Below are 14,800 nucleotides of genomic sequence, written 5' to 3'. Positions count from 1 at the left end.
CAGCTCACTGTGGTAGGGATGTTCTATAAACCTACAGAAAAAATAACGTTATTATTATTATGGATATTTTAAGTATCGTAAAAACGCTTTTAGCACTAAAATATTGAAAAGCTTTAAATGTCTTATATTTCAATTACAAATTTGTCATATAATGTATTGGAAAAGTATATATCTATCGATGACTTGATGTCTTTCCTAGTCAGAGGATGTACTATAAACCTACAGAAAAATAATGATATTAATCTAATGAAAATTTAAAATATCGTAAAAACGCTTTCAGCACTAAAATATTGAAAAAGCTTTAAATGTCTTATATTTCAATTACAAATTTGTCATGTAATGTATTGGAAAAGTATATATCTATCGATGACTTGATGTCTTTCCTAGTCGGAGTACCTTAACATGTCTTTGCCGCGGGCCACGACAATTAAATTTAAATAACCTACTCAAAGTCTGTGTGTTTGAGACCTACGAGGGTAATTTAATTGTTTTTCCAGGCATTTCTCAGAACATTTCATGGCTAATCGAGTGGCAATCATCTAAATGTCTTGTTTCAACAATATACTTTCACTCCGTTTATGTGTGCTTTCTAAAAGCATACACAACAAAGGAGTCAGCCACACACAGATTGCTTTCCCTCCTTTGTTGTAACTTTTTTTTTTTAACACAATCTTGTCAACATATTAAGATAATACCTTTTTAATCCTTTGCCGACCCAAGGTCATGGCTACCGTAAAAAAAGCGCTGGAGCTTCGTTCACCTGCCAGCCATTTATCCCTTTTGCTGGCTGGCCATAAAAACCCTTTTATAATTATGATGACAATAAACAAGGCGACTGCCGAGACTCGGCACCGTACAGCATCCCGTCCAGCCAGTCAACAATTGTTCCCTTGTCTCCGCTGAGTTGGGATGGAAATGGGCGATGTAGATGTAGATGGAGATGGGGACGTTTTTGGGACGACGACTTTTATTAGCTACTTTGCCACGGCTTTGTTACACCTTTCATTATGAATCCCAGGGCGAGGGGGAGGACCTGCCACAACAATGCCAGGACCAAGGATATTTCAATTTAGCAGCTCAAACAGTCGCCACTTTGACGTTCGGCTGTTGTCTTCGTCGGCCTGGGAGGCAACAGGCGTTTTGCCATGGAATGCCAGACGTAAATATTTATGCGGCACAATGCCGAGAGCCAAAGGTGACGATGTCAGCTTTTTAACAGCTGCGGAATTTGCTGGCTGTCTTTGTCTGTCGGTGGCAATCTCAACTAATCTGCGGTTGTCGTAAAATGTAAGGAGTCTCTTTTGGTTTTGTGGGTGCCGCCTCCTTGGAATATATCTCGGCAATAAGTGAATGACATGCCATCCAGAATACCCAAGCAGTTCATCAATCATACCAGGAACTCTTATCGCATTGATAAGTGTATGTATGTTGGGGTCTTTGGCCTATGAATAGGGCGAGATTATATCGGTGGGTTTCGGTTGAGTCGCTTTTTAATTGTTCCTCCAGCAGCAGTCGATTCATTTTTCATAAAGCCCCTGTGCTGAATAAACTTTAAAGACCAAGGACCCAAGACATCAATTGGCGTCAAGGGGTCTGGGTCTTTGGGTTCTGCCATTGCGCTGCTTTAAAGAGATCATCAATCTTGTTTAATGGTTGTCCGCACGATTGAATTATTACATGTGTCAGCTGCGCGTGAGTTATTGATATTACGTAACAAATGAAGAAAGCGACCGAATAAAAATCAACCATCAAATAGGGCACAGACATATAAAGATGTAAGAGTGGATTTCAAGTGCACTAGATTGCTTCGGATGTCTAGCACTCGTTAAGTAGAAGAAAAAATGTATGCGATGTGAGGATCAATGATTTTTAAATGTATAACTTACAAATGTATTATAAAATACGGAGGTGTTAATCTGGATCTTATTATTGGACATTAGAATTAATTTAGCTACCATAAAGAATGCATTTCTGGATTTTCAATTGAAATAAACTAAAACTTAATTAAAATACATTTTGCTAACCATCCACACTTTAACTCTTTTTTTGGAAAGATTCATTTAAATTTAAACAGAAAGAAAAATAAGATATTACCGCGAATATCTATTTGAGCATCTACTAATTTTCTTATTTTCGATTTCCACACTTTTCTGTATGATTGTAAAATATTTTTCTCTGTCATAACAACATCATTTTCCACCGCTTTTTCCATCAATGTACCACCAGTTGCATGCCGCTTTCTGCAAGTCTGCCCAGCAGGTGAATTTCAAGCGTCTTAAGCCGCCAAACGAAAACGAATTACCCGAAATAGCTGCGAGTACGACATGGCATATAAAATCGATGGGCAGCCCAAGAACAACAACAACAAGGAGTCGATAAAATACAGCACAAAAAATATAGAATTCCAACGTGATTTGCATATACTTATTTACTTGTAGCGCGAAAGACAAAGCAAGAAAAGATGAAAACGAAAAGCGAATTGAGCTGCCGACGTGAATCTGCTAAAAAATCGAGTTCGAAGGAAAGAGTTTTCCTTCAAAGGATGTACTCTTTGGGGCGACTTTGATTGCTGAATGCAATTCGCCTACGGAATGTTAATAATATATAGTCAGTTGTCGTGGAAGGCATTTTCATTTGATGGAATTTTCAATTGAAATATTACAACGTTGATTAAATTAACAGTTTCCCTGGTTTTATGTAAGAGTATACTTTAAGCAAGTCACGTGCGCGACCAAAAGCCCCAACTTAGCTAAGAGCCATCAAAAGAAAATCTTAAAATGTCATTTCATATTTTTGGTATTATCCTTGGCAAGGACAATGATTTTAAGCCCGTAGCGGTGACTTGATTATGCAATTTTTGGCTTAGCACGAATTCGCATAGACAACCGCAGGAGGAGGGGGAGGAGGAGGAGTGCGGTAGTCACAAAGCATATTTATGGTGCGGTTGGCATGTAATGTTTATTTATGCCACATCAAACTGTGGCCATAAACTGCACTCCATGTTGGCCAGGAATTTGCATAATGCAAATAAAGTTTCACCCGGAATCGAGTACGGTGCAAATAAGTTGGTCTGAGCCGAGCATTCCATTGCGTAAGTTTTAATTGAGCCGGGGCCGAGTTAATAATTGATGCATTAACATTGGCCAGCAACAGGCCAAGTCCTTTCACTTGTTTACACTTGGCCAACAACAGGGTAATTCATGAAAAGCGATGAAAGAGCCGGAAAGCGAGAAAAGGTGATGGCAATGGATGAAGTAGGGAAAGGAAAGCCTTTACCTTTCGGATAGACGATGGGTGACAAGCATTTGAAGCATGTCGCAAAAAATTTCATTTCACTCAGCCCCTCCCCCTGCCACGCCCCCTCCGTCCGGTGTCCTTTGCATCCTTTGTACCGTGGGGTGTCAGCTTTTATTTTAGCTTTAAGCTGAAAATAACATTGAATGAAATAGCCCGTTTTCCTTGTTGATGTTTTTCGCTCGTGCTTTGTTTGGTTTTGTCTTTCTTTGCCGTCGCTTCAATTCTTTTTATATCGGGTATTTTGAGGGTTTCTGGGGTGTATTGAATTCTAAGGTATACGGCTACATTTTAACCTATAAATAATAATAATAAAAACATTGTCTTGTTGATGTTTTACGGGCCCTAGCGGTTTTATGTTTACGTTTTCACAAAAACTATACTAATAATTGTAACGTTTATTCTTGGAAATCTAAAAGTGGGAATAAAAGGATGCCTTACAAAGTTTGTTTAAAGTGTTAAGAATTAATTTTCTTGGAACCAAAATAGTTACTGAGCAATAATCTACCTTTTATTTCGAAATATTCACATTTCCGCTTACATAGCTGAAAAGATTTTGATGCTAGGCAAAAAAGTGTGCAAAAGATGTTTAAAATTTTCTAAATTGGCAGTAAATATGAGGTATTTCCTTAGTCGATAGTAGGTAATAAGTAATTTTTTCTTTCTTTTCTATACGCTGCTCCTGCACATTTTATCGCTCATTCGCCATCCCGTCTCTGAAGGCGCGCTAAACGCTTTGGGGCGTGGCACCGCTGCTGACGCTGTCGCCGGCGCCGGTGTAAAACAGCATGAAAACTCAGTCACAACCAGTGCAAAAACATTTTGACACTAATTTCATTTTGTATAGAGAAAAACAGGCACGAGTCTCTCATTCTCCATCGCCTCTATATATATTTTACTTTTATTTTTTTTTTGGATGCCTTGCTGGCGTCAAAGGATTTTCCGGGTGCGGGGAAACAAGCGAGAAAAAAAAAGGTCGAAATAGAAATAGAATAGAAATGTAGACAACGCAAAATGGTAGAAAATGGAAAACACATTGCCACGAGGGACTCCAACCACCGAAAACCCTGGGGGGTCGTGTCTTTGAAGTTGGCTTGCCAGTGATTTGCTAAATAAAAATATATGCGGCATGCTAATTGAAATGCCACACACAAAAATAAGTTTCAATTTACCCCCAGAAATGGCACGCCGCATGTGCTTTATAATTAACATAATTTTCGCAGGCTCTCAACACTTTCGCACCTGTGCTGAAAAATGGATAAATGGTTAAGCAGGAGGACTGCTGCAGGCAGGATGTTTTCGCAGGGGACATTTAACGCTTCGTTTGGGCCCGGCAGAAATTAACTGCCGTGAAAACATTTAACATTTCTCAGCAAGAAGCCAAAAAAAAAGGTGCGACAACAAAGGGAAATGTTTCGAAATGTACAAGGAAAATGGTAGGCCAAGGGCACATCGAATTCTGCATGCTCTTCAGAGGCACTTGAACTATCTACTCGGGGGATAATTCCCCTGAAAACCACTTGATGCGGATCAACATTTTTACTCGGCTCAGCTCCATTTAATTGCTTTAGCACTCACTCCCATTCGAGGTCAATCAGAGAGCAGAACATTCGAGACAAGTCCGGAGGCAGTGGCAATCCATTGCTACCAACAAACTGCCAGATAAAGGGCGCCTGCCAACGGCTGGGCAAAAAGCTGAACTGGCTGGAAATTGCAAGTGACATTAAAAGGTCCACCGAGCCGAGCCGAGCCTAGAGTCCCCAGAGCACTTGGCCAACTTCGCCCAGTCACCCTGCTGCTTATTGCCAAGAATCGCAGACAAAGAACTGGCCATAAAACAGGGGCCAAAACACAGATGGGGCGTAGGCAAATCGGTAGCTTGGTTAATTTTCAATTTGTTGCTCTGCCTGGCTGGCCAAAAAGAAAAAAGTTAAAGCTGCAAATGAGTTGAGCCATAAAATGTTTTCAATTCCAGCCAGAACCTAGAACTCAGAACCCTGAGCACACAGCACGCACAATTTGCAAAGAAAACATAAATAGTAGGAACGCAAACATATGTATGCTAAATGAGCTGGAGAAGGGGGCTCCAAATTCCAGGCACACGGCCAGGGAAATGTAGCTGAGAAAATGAAGTCATGTGCTCACCTGCTCAATGCATTTCGTGTTCATTTGTATTGTTGTCGTTCCTATTATCACAGCAACAGTAAGGGATAACATCACCGATGGCGGCGTGTCTATCGACGCTACATGGGATATATCCCAATATCGCCCCCCTCCCCCCATACATTTGTCTCGTTGTGTGTGTATGTGTGTAAACATGATTGGAAATTCGATCACAGCTGCACACGTAGAGCACATAAATCAGCCTCTGAGTCGAGTAGAGTCGAGAGCAGGTCGGTTTCCAGCCTTCGAGGCACTCGGGTATCCCAAAGATACACCCCAGGGCCTGGGATATTCCATGTGCGTGTTGTTGGCCCCGCTCCTTTGTTCTGTGTATAACACCCACATTGATATGCAAACGCTCTGTCGCCTGCTGTGTGTGCGTAAATTAACTGACCAAGTCCATGTCCATGTCCTTGTCGATGTCGATGTCGATGCCGATGTCCATGTCGGTGGCGTTTGGCCGGCCGCTCATGGGCTGGCGATGCAACAATTGATTGTTGCATTTAAGTTTTAAAACCACAAAATGAATTTATCTGCCCGTTGGCCGGCAAATGGTCCTGGATTAATATAATGCACACAACCCCATGGCAGCAGCAACAAGAAAAATCTATAACTTAATTAAAAGGTCGAAACAATAAGACCTAAATATGGAACAATAGTCGTAAATGATGGCTTTTGTGCAAAGCAGGCTAAGATATGTATACGAGTTGAGTGGGCAAAGTGGAAGGAAGGCTGGCAGGACATTTAGTGGGGACATGCTGAGAGAGATATATATGACCTTAGTATTTCCTGAATTTCAAAATGTAAAACATAAATAAAGTTAAATTGGCCATGCACATTGTTGTTGCTTACATCACGAGCATTACATAACAAACTAAAGGGAACGAGCATGTAAAATAAATGAGAGGGCAAACGACTACAAGTTACCCTAAATGTCATTGATTCTAAATGGATTAATTTATTAGATTGGTTTGTGTTTACAGATAATTATTATGAATTATCGAAACCAATAATTAAAGTAGAACAAAAGGGATTTTATTAAAGTACCATTATAAAATTACAACTTTGAAATCAATAAACTTTACTTAACTTTAGCTAAGTGGCAAAATATTAATTCATCAACTTAAAAAAATCTTAAACTTTTGTAAAACTTTTTCCCACATGATTATTTCTCATATAAAAAATTAAAATAATATTAAAGCGAGAAAGATTAACCTTTTTGATTTGTATTTCATATGATCGACTATTTGCCATTCAAAAAAGTTGGTGACTTAATTATTAATCCTGACCAAGAGAGTGGCTGTGAATTTTTTAAGTGCTTTTTCCTGATTTCATTACAATAATCCATTTCGAAACAACCAACAAAGAAACACAATATGCCCAACCAATGCACTATGGGGCCAACGACCACATTCGTTGGCCAAAACCCATTTTTGAAAAGTCGTCAAAACCAAAAAAGTTGTTTTAGGATATATTAACAGAAGACCAATCTGCAATGTTACGTATCAGGAATTCCGATAGAGTGCGCTTCTGTTAAGATAACAGCTGTTAAATCAGATGTTTAAGATGCAAGCCACGTGCTTTTGAAATTCGACTTTTAAATTGCATTTTTAAAGTGTTTAAAAAAGCAGTTTATAAGCGTTCCAAAAAATTGTTGTGATATGAATTCGATGAATGGTGGTGTGTACTTAGTGTTTATGTGTTTAAACGGTTGAAATCTATCGTGCTGTCTTTGAACTTAAGTGATAAAGTGAGTTGCCTAAAACGCGTTTTTTAAATAGAAAACTAATTTTTAAATAGAGCAACAAAGTGAGTCCAGCGGAGTCCACTTCTGAAACCTATTGAGATTTGTAGAGTATTAAATTCTTTTTAAAATGTATATGGTTAGAATCGCCACTTATTGCCACTTTTTACGAAATTTTAATTTTAAGCACATAACCTCAAGTTTTGCAACCTTAACAGTAGTTGCGTTGAATATTAGAATCCTTTTGATTTTCAATGAAATATTGAACTAGAATCCAAAGAGCATGATGTTTAATAGCAGGTCCCATTTTTTTACTTATTAATAAAATTATTTTAATCCGATTTTCGTGCATTTACATTGAACCTTTGTGGAACGAAGAACATTTTGCTTTGCATTTTGAATTCTATTCAAAAGCAGATATAAAAAATATAAAAAATATAATATAAATGTAATTATAAAGTATATAATAATAAAAAAAAAATTATTCGATTATCTTGAAAAATAACAAAGTTGACTAAATCGATCGTATGGCAGCTATGGGATATATTTGTTCGATCCTATTCTTTTTAACATATATGTTGCCTAAGGATACCAAAAAACGATTGGTAAAGTTTTATCTCGATATCTCTAAAATTGAGCGAGTTATTAATTTTGGCCAACAAAAGTGGTCGTTGGCCCCATAGTGCAATGCTGCGTATGCCAAAAAAATACGCTGCATGCTTTTTGGGCTGACACTTTGTTTTTATATCCACATAAAAATGCTAGATGAAAATTGTTTTTATTTTTAAACAAAAAGGCGCAAAAGGAGAAAAACGCGAAATAACAACTTTGGTTGATTATTTTGATGAGCCGGGCGCGCATAAGCACAGAACAGTGAACATGGCCCAAACAATCACTCGCACATAAAACAGCGAACGCATACCAGAGACACATGTCAATGACTGAAATTGGGGGGCTTTTTGGGCATTTGGGGATTGGGGAACGGAGGGGGGTGGGTCATGGGATATGGCATGGTTGCCAAATTGGCATATTTGCCATAGAAGCAAAGAGCAATTCATTCATTTGCCGCAGACAAACAATCTCGACCGAAATAAGCATACAACACATACAGATAAATACGCATATGAATGCGCGTATTACCGATTGTTTAAAGGAGCCCAGAGGGTACACACAAAGAAATATTATGTTTTATGATGTGGTATTATGATAATAGATTTTATGATTCTACTTACCAGTTTGGACCAGCACAACGATTGAATAAATTGGAAAATCTCAATAGCGATTTGGTATTATAAAATCAAAGTGATATGATTAAATTTAATATATGTATATTTATATAAATGTTTTAAAATGTAATAGTTATTCATTCATTTAAAAAGACTGGATTGATAACTTCTTTTTTGTAATTGTCAGGAAAAGGAATTTATGAAGGAAATAATCCATAAAATTGAAATGATGTTAGCTTCGTAGCATTGACAATATAATCCTTTCCTTTGGATTGCGAAAAGTTTTTAAAGTAAAAGAGAGGAACTTAAACACCATATTGGTCTGATTTTTTTCTGTGTAGGCTAAGAGGGGTGATAGCCCAGTGGGTGGTGGCTGGTAGGCGTTGCCCTCGGCGACGCCAATGCCACAAACAGCGACATATTTTCAAATCAGTGCAAAATGGTAACTTCCGCTCGTTAAGCAAGTGAAAAATTAACTCTCGGCCGTAATTTGCTTACGCCTGAGTGTGTGGGGATTGGGAGGTGGCGAGTGGGGAAGTGGGGGAGTGGGTGAGTGGGGGAGTGGACGGAACTGAGGGAAACTGGGCTTTTCGGATCGGTTTTGGGACAAAAGACGAGGGCGGTTCGAGCTGACAATGATGCGGCTTATGTGGTGGCGGCGGCGGCGTCGATGGCGACGACAACAACAATAATAAACGCTGGCGCCATAGTGCGCGTCTGGGCAGTAAATAAAAATAATTGCCTTCTGCTTCACTTCGCCATTCGTCCTTTTCGGCAATGCGTGAGTATGGGTATGTGAGTGTGTGGGTGTAGGGATATGCGTGTGTGCCGGTCATAAAAGCGTGTACATTATGAAGAAGCGGCTTAAAATTCACGCATGCCCGCAGTAGTTGTAGTTGCTCCCTCAGTGGGCCAAGTTTGCCATTCTGTAATAAATGATTACTCTTGTGCCGACTTCTCATATCCATTTATTGTTCAGGAAGGGGTATATTGGACCCAAGGGAAATGTTAACAGATCAGATCAATATAAATACTTTATACTCTGCACAGTTTTTATACCTTTTTGCAGTAAGGTCATCAATAAAATATATTTATGGTTATGAAACTAAAAACCTCTTCATTTCAGGTCATCCCAAAACCTCCAAAAATATTCTTAAGAACTTAAGTGTTTCTTAGGGTTATTTATTCCTTAACTGCAATATTATCAAAACTTTTTAAAATTTGGAAAAAAAAACATTTTGTTCACATTTTCCTAAAGGGTCATTAAGTACCAGGTATCTTGAAGTCTCGATGTTGAATTCCACAGTTCGCCTTTATTTTTTTCCTCATTGTTCGTGTTGTGTGTCAAATGGCACACAATGCCTCACTCAGATGTGAGTCCGTTTTTACTGTTAAATGAAACACGTGCCAAGGAAGCAATTTCTGTGCAATCTATGACACAAGCGGCCCTTCGATCCTTCAAGCCCCCGGCTCTTTGGTCACTTTGGCGCATTTAAAACGCCACGGGGCCCGAATCGAATCGAATATAGTTCGATAGTTCAGAACGGCTCAGCCAGCTCGGAGCTTTCAATTTGGCTGGCCAGTTTCCGATGCCATTGCCTTTTTTTCCACTCTTCCGATCCATTGAAATTGCTTGCCGGTTTGCTGGACTGTTCGGCTCAGTTCAGTCCAGATACAGGTTCCCATCAGCGGAAGTTAATATTTGACCTGGTCAGGTGCACGGAGCATTGATTGCGATTGTGGATGGAAATGAGCTGGCTTTTATTGCGGCTTTTTAGAACCGCTCTCAATTCTGAGAACCTCAATTAGACTCCGAACAAAACGAAACGTCAGCTACATTTCCTATTTTTTCCATTTTCCGGTTTTATTGTACTTAATTTAATTTTTTTTGTTTTTGCATTTTTGTGTTTTGTAGCTGGCATGCAAATTTATGCAAGTTGTTGGCACGCTTTTCCAAGAATTCTCATTATTTTCTCAAGATTATGATTTCATAAAAATTATGTGCAGAGCCGGACGGCCAACGGATACTCGGACTATCCGGACTCTCGGCTTTGGAAAATGACCCTCGGACAGGCACACACACACACATGTACGTTGGGGAAAATAAGCACACACTTACAGGCTACATGAAGACTGGCACACACACACACACGCGGACACACACACACAAGTGCTCTAAAGTTTTTCTATAAAATGGAAATATTAATTTCCGAGCAAGAAATTTGTTATTTCCGCGACGCCTGCGCCAATACGATGGGAGGTCCGGGAGGCGGATGCTGAAATTTTAATACGATAATAAATGACTGCTCGGGCCCCCCTCCCCTCCCCCTCCTCGTCCCCTACCTCCAACACCGTGCACTTGCATGTACTTAAAATTTGAGTAATAAATTTGTGTGCTGCAACTTTGGCCGTGGAACATTCGACCTTTAGACGAACGAGCCCCGAGAAGTAGGCAACGGAAGTTTGGAAACCAAATTAAATTCCAACCGGACATCATGGGGCGGAAAACTAGGCCTCGGGTCCTTGGTCCTTAAAGTGCAGCACTAGGCCTCCTCGAGCCCAGTTGGGTGACTCTTGAACATGCACATCATTAAATGGATCTCCAGACAACGCATAATTGCTACAGGCTCTGGTTTCTCTTCAGCCGTGTGTCCAGTTGCCAACACTGCTTACCATAAGTGTGAATTCATTTGGTTAATTAGAACGGGATTGTTGGATTACACTGCCTGCCTCAGTGCAAAACCTCACGGCGTCTTAGTTTCTGGGTGTGATTGTGTGGCTGCACTCAGAGAAAATGATGTGAGGGGTTGAAACATAGAAAATACAAATGGTATGCTTGGTTTATATAATTTATACATATTTTATATATCTTTAAGTCTTATATAACTAAGAAAAGGCTAAAAGAGCCAATCAAATATGACCCTTGTTTTTATTATCTGGATTAAAAAGTATTTGTGTCTTTATTTGGAGATCTGTTGTATTTAAACCATAATAATTTTATTATAATTATAGATACTATCGATAATTATAAATAGAAACTCAAGAAAATCCAATAAATTAGAAGTAATTCCAATTGGTCAAATACATAACAGAGTAAATAGTACATTGCACAACTCCACCCGATTTCTCTAAGTGCACTTCAGGTGGGTGTGTGGTGACGAATTTCGGACAGAGCCCGCTCGAAGCGTTTTGGCCACGCATGAACAGCTGGGAATGTATTGCGGTTAGCAATGCTACTGCTGCTGCTGGTCTTTCTTCATCTTACGTCTCCATCTTGAGTTTCCACGAAACACTTGGGAAACAGTTGGTCATTACTAATGAGGTGTCCGCCTACCTGGGCACTCTGTGTCATTAAATGTGAAACAACGAGAACGAGTCGGTCCGAAAGTTTGCTAATGTGACAACAAATGCGTGACAAACAACAGAACGGCAGTCATTCACCAACAAAAGTGTAAATATTTTGAACGTTGTGCAACGAGAGAGTTGAACAACATAAACAGAAAAAGCACAACAATAAAAAATATGAGCGGAAATTGAATGTTTTTGTTGTGCGGCCAGGCAACTGGGCAAACTTTATGGCCACAAACACAAATTACAACTACAACATTCGGCAACAATAGCAACAACACAAAGTTTGCCATGCAAACAAGCCAGGTTCCCACCTGGTTTTCCATTCCATTCCAACTAAAGGAGAGTCCGGGCGAAGCGATGAAGGTGCTAGAAAAGTGCGCTGATTTACATGTTGGCCATGGACTACTCCTCTCACGGCCACTAAATTAGGAGTAACTCTGATGCTGATTTCCAGCGGAGTGTGGCGAATGGCTGGCAGGAAGGCGGGCAGAAGGAGGCGCTTCCATTTTATCTCAATTAAAAGTTGTCCTTCAGCACGTCAGCAGGAGGCGGGAGCAACGCTGTTGGCCACTTGAAAGTTTATGCCTTATGAGCCGCAAATGGCCACAGGACACGAAACGGGAACACGGCACCAGGCACCGTCTCCCAGGCTCATAATAAAGACACACGGACAACGCAACAGGGATACCTTACACATGGCAAAAATTGGCATTAAAAAAGATTCGTTAAAGATATTTTGGAACAGGTTTCTTTTGTTTATAAGCTACAATCTTTAATCTGAGTAATACAAATTCACAATCATTTATTTATGTAAACAATCTTTCCTTTTTTTGCGAATTTTTTTATGGTCATAATGATTTACATTTAATTAAATCAAAAGTACACAACTAATATTTCTATTCTTTAAATAATGTCATTTTAACTGTTTAAACCCATCATTATTGGTATTTATCATATTTCACCCACAGATGATAATATGTATTGAAAAATATACCACAGAATAACTTTTTTTTAATAATTTTTTATATTGCATTGCTTATTTAGTCTATACCATTTAAACACCTTCAAATCGATGGTGTTTAATATTTTAGTTTATATATGTAAGAGCACAAAATTCCCTTTAAGGCAATTTGTTGAAGAGCAGTGAAAATTAAAAGCTTAAAATAAAACCTTAAATTAAATTATACACATTTAAGAAAGTTTTGATTACCTATAAGGATGAAATCGTTTCAGCCAACTGCGATTGTTGGGACTTTGTTCCGGGTGTATTCGGCTAACTAAGCCGGTTTGGCGCAGACAAAAAAAGGTGCTGAGTCAACAGGAGCCAACTCCGACCACCACCAGCGGGATGGGGGCAGCCTCGTCATTAGCATCAGTGGCCAGAATAGCAGGATGGCGGGATGGCAGGATAACGGGATGGAAGGATGGCAGGAGCAGCACCGACACCTACGCGTTTGTCTGCGGTTCTGCACTCGCTGTGGCCAAGGTGCAGGTCCACGGCAACCGCAGCAGCAGGATCAGCATTCTCCGGACTCCTGGTGGCCATGGTCCAACAATAAAACCAAATGTGCGGCGTGTGTGGCCGTACTGGCCAGTGTAAATCCCGAAAAGTGTGCTCCGCAAAAAGTGCACCAACTTAATTCAGTTTGTTTTGGGATTTTTCACTTTTTCCTCAATTTTTTTAACGGTGTGCAGTTCTGGTTGGGTTTTCCCCCGTTCTTTTTTTTCTAACTCATTTCGCATGCAAATAAAATCGTTATGAATTATTTATGCATGCGTCTGACTGTGTGCGGTTTGGCTGGCATTTGAAAATAATTTTTATGTAAACTCTAGCCCGTGTACAATTTAAATTTTTGTCCATTCGAATTATGTGCAAACATACGTAAGCCCATCGCTGAACACAAACGAACTATGAAGCTGCAATGCAATGCAAAAAAGTCGAATGATTATGGGGGATATTGTTGTGCAAAACCACATTATATAGATTATAATATTTTAATTAAAATCAAAGCATGCACATATAAACTATATTATTATATAAATTATGCAATCAACATGAGCCAATAAAGATGCAAATGTAAAGTTTAATTTTGTATTAATAATTCAAATATGTCATCGGTTTTTTCTTCTGCATTCGTGAGCAGTTAAAGTAATTGATCAATTGTTTGTGCTGGCAGCTTATATGAATTTATCTGCTCTAAAATCCCAAGTACTTTATTTATCTGCTCTAAAATGGCAAGAAGTTCATTCTATAGTCTCTGGGCACTGCATTATTTAGTGCCCCCATTTGGCTGATGTATTTCATATTAATGACATGTTTAAAATGTTGCAAAATGCTCAATGTCTAGCTGCTGCAAGTGTACACAAAAACAACAGGCAATCAGCGCGCCTGCCACTCAGTCAGTCAGACAGTTGGGCGGATTATGGGTGGTTTTGGGGTGGTTTTAGGGTGAATTGTGGGTGTTAAGGGGGTTTCACTGCATAAGCACCTGGCCAAAGTCGGGAAAAATGAGCCGCATGCCGCATGGAGCATGGCGCATGCCGCTGTAATCATTTTGTGGGGCTGCGTGATGTATTACACTGGCATATGATTGTTCATTTTGTGAATTTACACATGTTTACATGACCGGGTGTGTGCACCCAACCCATCCCCAAAATAACAATCCGGCAAAACTGCTGACGATACATGCGAGTGAAGTCGAGTCGCGTCGAGTCGCGTCGCGCATTTGTGATGATAAAGCGTTATAAATTTTCTGGTCGCATTATATTTGTCACCAGCCGCTCACGCACCGCACACCTTAAATCCCTGTAATTTTCCTAAAATATTGTTTAGCTTTAGCTTGGCCCGCGGCTTTGAGCTGCGAATATGTTTGTTGATTTGCGGCTAAGCCGCTAAATGGTGCACGGCACAAAGTTGATGCCATTCGCGTTGGCAGCACACACTTTAAGATTTATTTTCATTTGCAGCTACAAACCACTTCCCACTTGACAAAGGGCCGTGGCCAGAATGGCGAAGGGGGCA

The sequence above is a fragment of the Drosophila rhopaloa genome, unplaced genomic scaffold, assembly GCF_018152115.1.
Source record: "Drosophila rhopaloa isolate 14029-0021.01 unplaced genomic scaffold, ASM1815211v1 contig_167, whole genome shotgun sequence".
In the NCBI taxonomy this organism is placed as follows: domain Eukaryota; kingdom Metazoa; phylum Arthropoda; class Insecta; order Diptera; family Drosophilidae; genus Drosophila; species Drosophila rhopaloa.
The sequence above is the reverse complement of the archived record's forward strand: the minus strand, read 5'-3'. Positions refer to the sequence as shown.